General features: G+C 32.4%; 1 pseudogene; it reads right to left on the bottom strand.

The window, feature by feature from the left end:
- Positions 1–717: 717 nt before the first annotated feature.
- On the bottom strand, positions 718–4,543 carry LOC114263220 (uncharacterized; annotated as a pseudogene).
- Positions 4,544–10,745: the final 6,202 nt, after the last annotated feature.

The raw sequence follows: 10,745 nt of genomic DNA on the forward strand, positions 1-10,745 counted from the left end.
AGCCCTTTCGACTAATTCTATGGTTATACTTATTTGACTTCGTCTCCATTTCTGAACCTGGCTCAAAATCTTTGAAAATGTAACACACAAAATTAATCCAAATGTATAGCATTTAATATTTTTTTTAGGTGAATAAGTCATAAAATAAAACATAAAATTTACAAGATTACAAGGGGCATGCCACTGTTATTACAGAACTATACGTAGTTTGATGGGTCTAGCATTTAATACTGACATTTTAAATAACTAAAGTTTGATAATTTTTACCTCAAACTCTTCTGATAGTCGCCTTACAAGAAATGAGTCCCAATGTCTTTGTTCAATGAATCCATAAATTGCTGGTGGGTTTGATATGATCTCAGGATTGGACTTGTTTTCACGTATGTACTTGGTAAGTTCTTTCTTGAATGTCCTCCATTTTGAACAAATTGAAGATAACATATTTTTCTTACTTCTTTCATCCACTTTGTATGTTAACTGAGTAGTCAAAAAATATAATGTTATAAAATTCTAATTTTGATTGCACTTAAATACATGTTTAAGTGTCTTACTTACCTCTACACAACTCCATAATTTTTCTTTCAGTTCAGCTGGCACCTCAAACCAATCTTTATAGCATAACGGAATCATTGTGCGAGCCAACACCTCATGATAGCTTGAACATTTGATTGAATTGTTTCCAATCAATTGACCATTCTCGTTATAGTCAATGGCTTTTCATACACCAGAACTCCTATCCTTTATGACATCCGGTAATGTTGTCGAACCTCTGCCTTTCCTTTTATTAGATGTTGGTTCTGCTGCTGGTAACCATGCATCCTCTCCATCAGTAAGCAGGACATGAGAAGTATCCATCCTGTGAATAAAATAAAATAAAAATTTAAGAAAAAAATGTCAAATAGTTAGACAATTAAATATAAAGACATGAAGAAAATGAATATAAGTAAAACATTTTAACATGAAAATACAATACTTAGACATACATTCTTACAAAGACATTTTTTTTTTCATCATGGATTATTGAGCCAAGTTCCCTCAAAATCTCCTCGCCTGTAAGATGACATAGAATCATCAACCACATCTAATGATTCAACTTCTGGCAAAACTTTTGTAAAGCCATGATGCTTTATACAAAAATCATTGAACTCATCGTCCTTTTCACAAGAATATTGTTTTTCGAGGAGGTTCTAGCACAACTGACCATCTCTGATCAAGTTGATCTTGTACATAAAAAACTTGCTTAGCTTGGGAAGCCAAAATGAAGGGATCGTCTTTATGGCCTATCCTCCCTAACACAACTAATGTGAAACCCAACTCATCCACTCTAATTCCCTTTGTGTTGTCAACCCAATCACACTTAAATACCGGAATCTTGAACATATTGTAGTCAAGTTGCCATATCACAATAATAACTCCATAGTAACTCATATCAGTAAACACTGGGTTCTTATCCTTGTAACCTGTCACATGCATTGTTGTTGCCACTAAACTAACTCCACTGTTTTGGCTAACTTATGAGTTATCCCAATCTTTTGTGTGATAACGGCAACCGTTGATGATATAGCCAGAGAATTTTATAACATCCAATCGAGGTCCTTGTGCTTTCCACTTCAGGTTATTTGAGATATTATTTTGGCCGCTTAATTCCTTTGAGACCTGTATATGGTTGAATAGTTAGGTAATTTTTTCTTAATAATATTTGCTATTAGAAAAAGATAAATGTTGAATTACCCCCAATACCTTTTCACAAAGCCAATACATAAATGTTTTATTATGCTCAATTTGTAGCCATTTTTGACTTTGTGATTGATGATGATATTTTAGCTTCAACCAAGCCATATGCTCCCGATCAAATCATCAATAAAGCAATATATTATGAGATAAATCTCTAACTTGTGAGAATACAATTATACAAAAATGTACATGAAATATTCTTACTCAATGTATGGTTGAATGTCACTTGTATTTTCTAACACATAACGATGTGCTTGCTTCCATTCATTACGATCAACAGTAACAACATAACCACTTGATAAAGGCCTTCCAATTTCTATATCATCATCAACTATCATGTTCTTATTAGAAAGAATCCCGATTGCATCCACTCCAGATAAGTACTCTGCACAAAACTCAACAGCTTCTTCTACAATGTAACTTTCAGCAATGCAACCTTCAGGACAATTACGATTACGAACATAACCCTTTAAGATCTTCACGAACCTCTCAAATTGGTACATCCATCTAAAGTGAACTGGTCCACAAAGTCGAACTTCTCTAACAAGATGCACTGTCAAATGCACCATGATATCAAAGAACGAAGGTGGCAAGTACTTTTCAAGCAAACACAATGTGACCACAAGCTCTTTTTGAATCTCATCTAATTTTCCCACATCCACTACTTTGCTACAAATAGCATTAAAAAAGAAACATAACCTGATAATGGCATGTCTCACATGCTTAGGTAACACAGATCGTATTGTCACAGGTAGTAATTGTTGCATCAATACATGAGAATCATGTGATTTTAGACCATAAAGTTTCAAATCTTGCATTGATACACGACTTCCCAAATTTGAAGAGTATCCTTCTGGAACCTTCAATTCCAATAATGTTGTACATACTCTTCTTTTCTCCTCCTTAGACAATGTGTAACATGATGGAGGCAAGTATGTTTGCTTCTCCCCAATTTGTGGTGCCAATTCTTCACGCAAACCCATTTCTATAGGATCAAGGGGAGAATTAATTCCATCCTTCGTTTTTCCTGGAATATTAAGTAACATACCAATGAGGCTCTCACACACATTCTTCTCAATATGCATAACATCCAAATTATGTCGAACATGTAAGTACTTCTAATATTCAAGATCAAAGAATAATGATTTCTCCTTCCAACATTTTGTACCACCAACCTGTAATGCTTTTTTATTTTTCTTTCCCCATATGGTTACAAGCCCTTCAACCTTATTTAATATCTCCTCCCCAGTTAATGGTATTGGGGTTAATCCAAACTCTTGCTCACCATTAAAAGCCTTTTTTTGCCTCCGATATGGATGATAGCGTGGAAGAAATTTTCTGTGGCCAACATATGTGTTCTTCTTACCATATTTTAATCTGTGAGAACATTTTCCTTCACTGCAAATTAGACATGCATAATATCCCTTTACAGTACAACCACTCAAATTACCTAATGCTGGAAAGTCGTTAATTGTCCACAACAATATAGCCTTCAGCCTGAAGTGTTCTTTATAAGCGTCATAAGCTTCAATACCTATCTCCCACAACATTTTCAAATCATCAATTAGTGGTGCCAAGTAAACATCAATGTCATTACCAAGTTGTTGTGGACCTAATATTAACAATGATAACATCATAAATTTCCTCTTCATACATTACCACGGTGGAAGATTGTAGGTAATCATTATAACTGGCCAACAACTATACCTACTGCTAAGGGAACTGTGTGGATTTATTCCATCTGCAGAAATAGCTGATCGAAGGTTTCTTGGCTCTGCAGCGAAATCTGGCCACTTGTGCTCTACTAACTTCCATGATGGAGAACCCACTGGGTGACACATTGTTCCATCATAATCTCTTTCGTGAGCATGCCATGTCGAATCCTTCGCTATTTTTGCTGATTGGAACATCCTTCGAAACCTTGGGATAGGTGGAAAATACCATAAAACTTTTGCAGACACATCCTTTCTTATTTCAGTGGAATTCTTCTTCAACTTCCATCTGGATGTACCACATGTAGGACATGAAGTTGCATCTTTGTACTCCTTTCTATAGAGTATGCAATCATATGGACATGCATGTATTTTCTCATATCCCATTCCCAATGCAGCAAACGTCTTCCCAGCCTTATACATGGATGATGGCATTTCATTGTTCAATGGCAGCGTATCACCCAACAACGTCAGTAGGTCTGAAAACCCAGTGTGAGATAGGCTATTCGTAGTTTTGAAGTTATACAGTTTAACCAATGCAGATAACTTGGTAAACTTTGTGCAACCCGGATACAATGGTTTTTCAGCATCTTCAAGTAATTTCTTAAACACTTTAGGATCAGCCGTGCAATGATCGTATGCATCTTGAACCATTTCTATTGTTTCAGCTACATTGTTTGTGCGAGACGAGTCAAATTGTTGTTGGGAAAAATCTTGTTCGTTTAAACATGGCGATGTCCCACTAGTGACTGCTTCTCCATGCCATATCCATGTGGTATAACTTTGGTCAACACCATTGAAAAAGAGATGATTTCTAATCTCTCGAATAGGTTGGCTTCTCAAGTTTCCACAGACTCTACAAGGACAACGTATGGATTGAAGATCACTTGCACGGATCATAGCAAAATTAAGAAATTGTTCAACTCCATTCTCATAGTCTTTTGATCTTCTATCCTTGAACATCCAAGATTTGTCCATTTTAAATGTATTTTTGAATACCTATACCAACAAAGAAATTAAAATATAAAATAATAAACTAGAGGCTACACAGTTGATAACATCAAAGGAATGTCATTGAGAAGGCACAATTTCTTTGATAGAACATTAAATGCCTCAAGCAAACTTGCAACAAATAAATAAATAAATAAAATACAAGATCTTATAACAAATAATTTATCTCCGGGTTTTATACAAGCACAAGATTATTGTTTTTGGTGGTTTCTATGACACTCTCAGAGAAGTGAGGTTGTTGTTTCGGTCCTTATCAAACAATTTTAGGATTTCATTATTATGAACTCTTTTTCCTTTGTTAATTGTGTATGGGTTGTTGAATATTGCATGTTCTGTCCTAAACATATACAAGGGGTTTAATCCCATTATTTATTTTGGGTACTTTTGTGTGCTATAATTTTATGTTTTCTTTTTTCAAAATTTATATATATTTTACCTTGAAGTGGTTCTGGCTTGTACTTGTTTAAGGTCTTGATGATTGCATGAGATATGTTTTTACTTAAACAAGCACATTCAAATGTTGAGCTAGAAAGTTTGCCAATTCCAAATCAGTGCTAGTTTATTTTTGTTGAGCAAGATACTAATTCTTGACATTTTAGAGGGTACAGCAAGTTGGATCAACACATTCTTGGACAATGATTCAGGATTGAGCAGGGTAAGATATCTACTGAGCCCATCTTCAAATCAAAAACTTTGTCTAGGGAGATGGTCTCAACTCAATTATGGAGTTCATTAGATGATACATATCAGAAATAGTAGTCACTAAATATAGGTGTTTTGAGGAAGGAGACTTCCTCTCCACTTTCTTATTCTTTCAAATAAGTTCTTTACTACTTATTTCAGGAAAGGCATTAAGTACTTAATTAAAAACAAATGATTCTTTTTTCTTTTTTTTTTTCATGTAAAAAAATTGATTATTTGTGACCCATAATACTTAAATAAACTAAAGATTGAAACTGCACAGATGAAATTGATAATCTTGCTGGTTTGATTGTACACAGGAAAATTTACATGATTTCAACAGTTTTGCATTAGAATTTTCTGTAGCTCAATGAGGCATGAATAATGAAAACTAAACCAGATCTGAACCTTGTTTATAGTGGTTCATTTACTTTTCATGGAATCAAATAATTCAACTCTAGTCCAAATCCGAACCTTGTTTATAGTGGTTTATTTACTTGTCATGGAATCAAATAGTTAAACTCTATTGGTGTGATTGTATTTAGATTTTTGGTTTGCTGCAACATGTAATATTTGAAGGTTTCCATGTGCAGGTATTTCAATGATTTGCATGTCTTTGACATGGATCAGTTTAAGGTGAACAGATTGGTCCCTCCCTATTCTATAAGTCTAAAATTATGAAGTTGATAGTGTAAGGTTCATACTAATCTACTAAAATTAATGCAATAATTGCAAAGTCAAAAAAAGAAAAAATAATAATTCCACAAAGTCCAAACAATTCCAAAATAATTCCATAAAGCCTAAACAATGGTGGGATAGGGTGAATCTCAAGATGAAGGAGAGAAAATTTTGGAATACGGTGCCACTAGTGATGTTGTTCAGTTCATGATTTTGTGATCAATTTGAATCAGGTGCTGCAGCTGCTGAGGTGAAGGGTGCTGCAGCTAGTGTGGTTTGTTTACTGGGTGTAACTGCTGAGGTTAGAAGGTGCCTGGGTTAGCAGCTGCAGCATTTTTCTGGAGAGCAGCAGCAGTAGTGTGTAAAAATTGTGGTTGAGTTTTTACAATGCACAATGTATTAGGCTATGAGACATTATAGACCTTTAATAACAGGTCAAGGGAACTGGAGAAGAGAAACTAGTATATCAACAGGATAAACTATGCATGAGCAACAGGACAAAATATGCATTATTGGGCAAAATATGCATGAGCAACAGGACAAACTAGTATATCAAGTAATGGGGGCAACATTAAGTATGAACTACAAGTAAAAATGCCAACATCTTATTGGCAGTCCAATTATTATTATTATTATTATTTTAAAGTTGAATCTGCTAGTAAGGCAAAACTATAGTGCAAAATGTTGAAATTTTTGGATTCTTACATTTGAAGAAACGCTTTCTTTCAAAGCCCTTTCAAATCTTTGATAAAGATGTGCTGAATAGTTAGAAGGATGATACTGAATATACATGAAATAAACACAGCTATACAGAGAGTGAAGGATGTACTTTCCATTGAAATCAAATGGCTTCGAATATTCACATAGATTAACAGAAACAAGAGGGGGAAAATAAATATATATAATATAAAATAAAATAAAAAGAGCTAAGAACTAGATTCAATTCAATAAAAAAATTCAAATTGATTAGAGTGTTTTATTGTTGTTCCTTTAAATCTTGTCAAGGTCAGCTTGTTTTCTCTATTTAAATTGGGTGGGTTTCGTTAAGTTTCACCAACTTCATAATGCTCTTCTAATGCTCCTTTTATAACCATGTTTTGATCCTAATAATATATAAGTACTGTATTGTTCAATAACTATATACCAATTTTTTGTTAGATCAAAAATTATAATATTTTGGGTAGGGATTTAGCAAGATGAATAAAACAAGCTAATAGTGATGGACCCATTTGAACAGAACATTAAGGCATTAAGAAGATCAATCTTTTTTTTTATACAAGGATGGAAAATAGAGAGGAATGAAGGAGTTGAAAATGTAACTACAGGAGAAGGACAGAATATCTTCTCAGGCTGTTTTGTCAAGCCAGTTGCCATAAGAAAAGGAGAAGTACAAGTGTGTTGCTTGATTTGAGGACAAGAAGCAAGGGGGTTTACTTACCATTGTACCTTATAGTTCCCTTACTAGCTTTGAAGAAAATTACAATTTATAGCCACATCAGTTGGTGAGGTTTCACTGAAATTTTACAAAACTAAAATTACAAATTTTAGTCTAGCTCCCTGCTTAAAGATTGGAATCAAAACCTTCAAAAGTCCCCTTCAAACTTCCATAAATTTAAAACCAATATATATATATATATATGACTAGTGAATTTAGGCACTCAACAGAACGGTGGATTTTAATTAGCTAAAAGATCCATAAAGCCTGCCTCTCCCCAGTCCACTGTTTTATATAGGAACTATAGTAGATTATCCAGAAACGAGCTGAAACAAAGACAGGAATTGCCAAAAAAACTTACCTTTCATGTATTATCTATTATCATAAGAACATAAAATTATATCTGGTTATCATCAGCAAATTATTGTATGATAGTTCATACCCTTGTTTTTTTTGCCTGTGGCATTTTGATTTTGTTTCCTAATGATAGTGCAAGTTTGGAATACATTTAGAACTTAGCCAATATGCTTACATAATGTAACAATATTTTCGTTCCTGTTGAGTAATTCTCACTTTCATTAATTCTATTTGTATTAGTGGGTCCTTAGACTAAGAGCATCTTTAGTGCAGATGTTAAAATTGTTGTTTGAAGTGTACATCTAAGTGTAAGTGACATGAGAGAGATTTTAAAACTGAATAATTATAGCACGTTACTAGGGGGAGACTTTAAACAACTAATTCCCAAGAACTTTCAAAGTAAGGCATAACCTACCAAATAAGCAACACCTTGACAGCAAATCCAAAATTCAAGACACATCTATAAATCTAAATCCATATCCATGTCAACCAAAATAAAATGCATATATATATTAGCAAATAAAAGAGCAAAGAGAAACAAATCTGGAGAGTAAATAAGAGAGCAAAGAGAAAGAGAAACTTATCAGTTACCAAAAAGAAAAAGAAAAAGAAAAAATCAGTAAGAATAACCCAATCATGTAGACTCCTCCACCCTCTGTTAAACTTATCAAATACATATCCATACATATGCACGATGAAGGGTACACACTGCATATATTATACTGAGAAATTCTGAAAATCAGTAAGAATTATTAACTATCACTAGTCACCTTTCTTTAATATATTCACTGAAATGAGGTTCTGTGATCTTGTCTCAGCTCTCTGATATCATTTGTTTTACTGTTGAATGGCAGATTAAAAAGCTTGCGCTGATGATACAGAAGGTTAAGGACTTCTAAAATCTAAAACTAATTAATCACATTGTCTCTTACATCTTCAAAAACATCTCTTCTAGATTAATTATTATTTAACAGTTTTGAATTTCTTCTTCTGTACTTGCAGAGTAAGCACCTAGTAGTATTTACAAGTGCAAGAATATCAATATCTTGTGGGATACCTGATTTCCGAGGTCCTAAAGGAGTGTGGACACTTCAGGTGAAATCATGATTTCTATTATGGTTCTGTAATTTTTTGATCTGGAGAAGCCAATCTACAACCCTTGTCCTTGTCTTCTCTTCATCTCATTCTAGGATCATACATCTTATTGTGCATGTTATTTCTTACTTATGGTTACAAGAGGATAAATACACAGACAGAGAAGAAATCTCTGCAAAATTTGTGATTCTACTATACCAACAGAAATACACACAAAAGGGGCATAAAAACCAGTGGACTCACCAGGAATTTCAAGAGATTTTTTATTTGAAAGACAAACTTCAATGGTGGTTTGAGTGAGTAACTTCAATTGTGGTTCGGAGCTATGATGAAGAAAATGAACGGCTTCGTTTCAGCAAGGAGAAGAGATTCAATCTTGTTGGGAAAGGCAATGGTGGTTCAGAGCTGAGATGAAGAAAATGAACGGTTTCATTTCAGCAAGGAGAAGAGGTTCTGATGTTGGGAAAGTCAAGAGTCATTTGCTCTCAATGATGGTACAAAATAGGCGCCAACTTGGAATCAGATTTTATATAAAAAAGAAATAGAAATATTTTATTCAATCACACCTATGATTAAAATACATATATAATCACACTTATTTAAAAAGTGTGATTAAATAAAATGAAATCGATACGATCACACCTATTTAGGGAGTGTGATTAAAAAACATATATAATCACACTGATTTAAAAAGTGTGATTAAAATATATATAATCACACTTATTTAAAAAGTATGATTAAAAATAAATATTATATATAATGACATTTAATTAAAAAGTGATATAAAAATAAATATAATCACATGTTAATTAAAATGTGTGATTAAAAATATATATATATATATATATATATAATCACACTTAATTGAAAAGTGGCACAAAAAATAAATATTATCACATTCAATCAAATCAAATGTGATCAAAATATCAATCTAATTTTTTTAGGGTGAATTACACTAATAGTCCCTATAGTTTGGTTTCTAACTTTTCAATTGTGACACATTTGACCCTGAATTCTGAATTTTGTTCCAAATAAGGACAATTGAAAATATCATTAGATTTTTCAAGGGTAAAATCATCAATTTGATAAAATATAAACTAATTTGAGAAAAATAAATGTCAAACAAATATTTTTGAATTTTTAAAAATTATTTCTGCCAACTAAAAATAAAATTATGTACAATTGATAAATCTTTTAGACATTTATTTATTTATTTACCAAATTAATTTTCTTTTTTTTTTGTTTGGATAATGATCATGTAAAATTAATTTTTAAAAATTAATCATTTAATTTTTATTAATTTTTATCAATTTTACATAATTTTATCATTGGTGGATAAAAAAATTTAAAAAAAATTAAAACATTTTTTTAACATTTATTTTTGTCAAATTAGTTTATGTTTTATTAAATTGATGATTTTGCCCTTGAAATTAAACAATGGTATCTTCAATTGTCCTTATTTGGAACAAGATTCAAAATTCATGGTCAAATGTGTCTAAATTGAAAAGTCAAGGACTAAAGTGACACAAGTCCCAAACTATAGGGACCGTTAGTGTAATTTGCCCTTTTTTTTAATCACAGTTCCATTAAAAGTGAGATATTTTTATTTACCACGGCTTGCATTTACTGTATGTCGTTAATGTGAATCCGTGAAAACCCAATTTTGTTGTAGTGAGGAGAAGAGACCTGTGTGTTTGTGAAATTCAACCTTGTTGGGGATGGAAAGAGTCGTCCTCTGTCATTCATCGGTGTAGAATAGAGGCACAAATTTGGGAATTGTGTATTTTATATAAAAATCAAATTGGAATATTTTATACAATCACACCTATTTAGGGAGTGTGATTAAAAAGTAGTAATGTATATATAATCGCACTTTAATTAGAATGTGTGATTAAAAAATATATATAATCACACACATTTAAAAAGTGTGATTAAAAAGTAGTAATGTATATATAATCACACTTTAATTAGAATGTGTGATTAAAAAATATATATATAATCACCCTCAATTAAAAAGTGTGATTAAAAAGTAGTAATGTATA

Source organism: Camellia sinensis, chromosome 3 (genome assembly GCF_055761805.1).
Source record: "Camellia sinensis isolate YWXY chromosome 3, ASM5576180v1, whole genome shotgun sequence".
Taxonomy (NCBI): domain Eukaryota; kingdom Viridiplantae; phylum Streptophyta; class Magnoliopsida; order Ericales; family Theaceae; genus Camellia; species Camellia sinensis.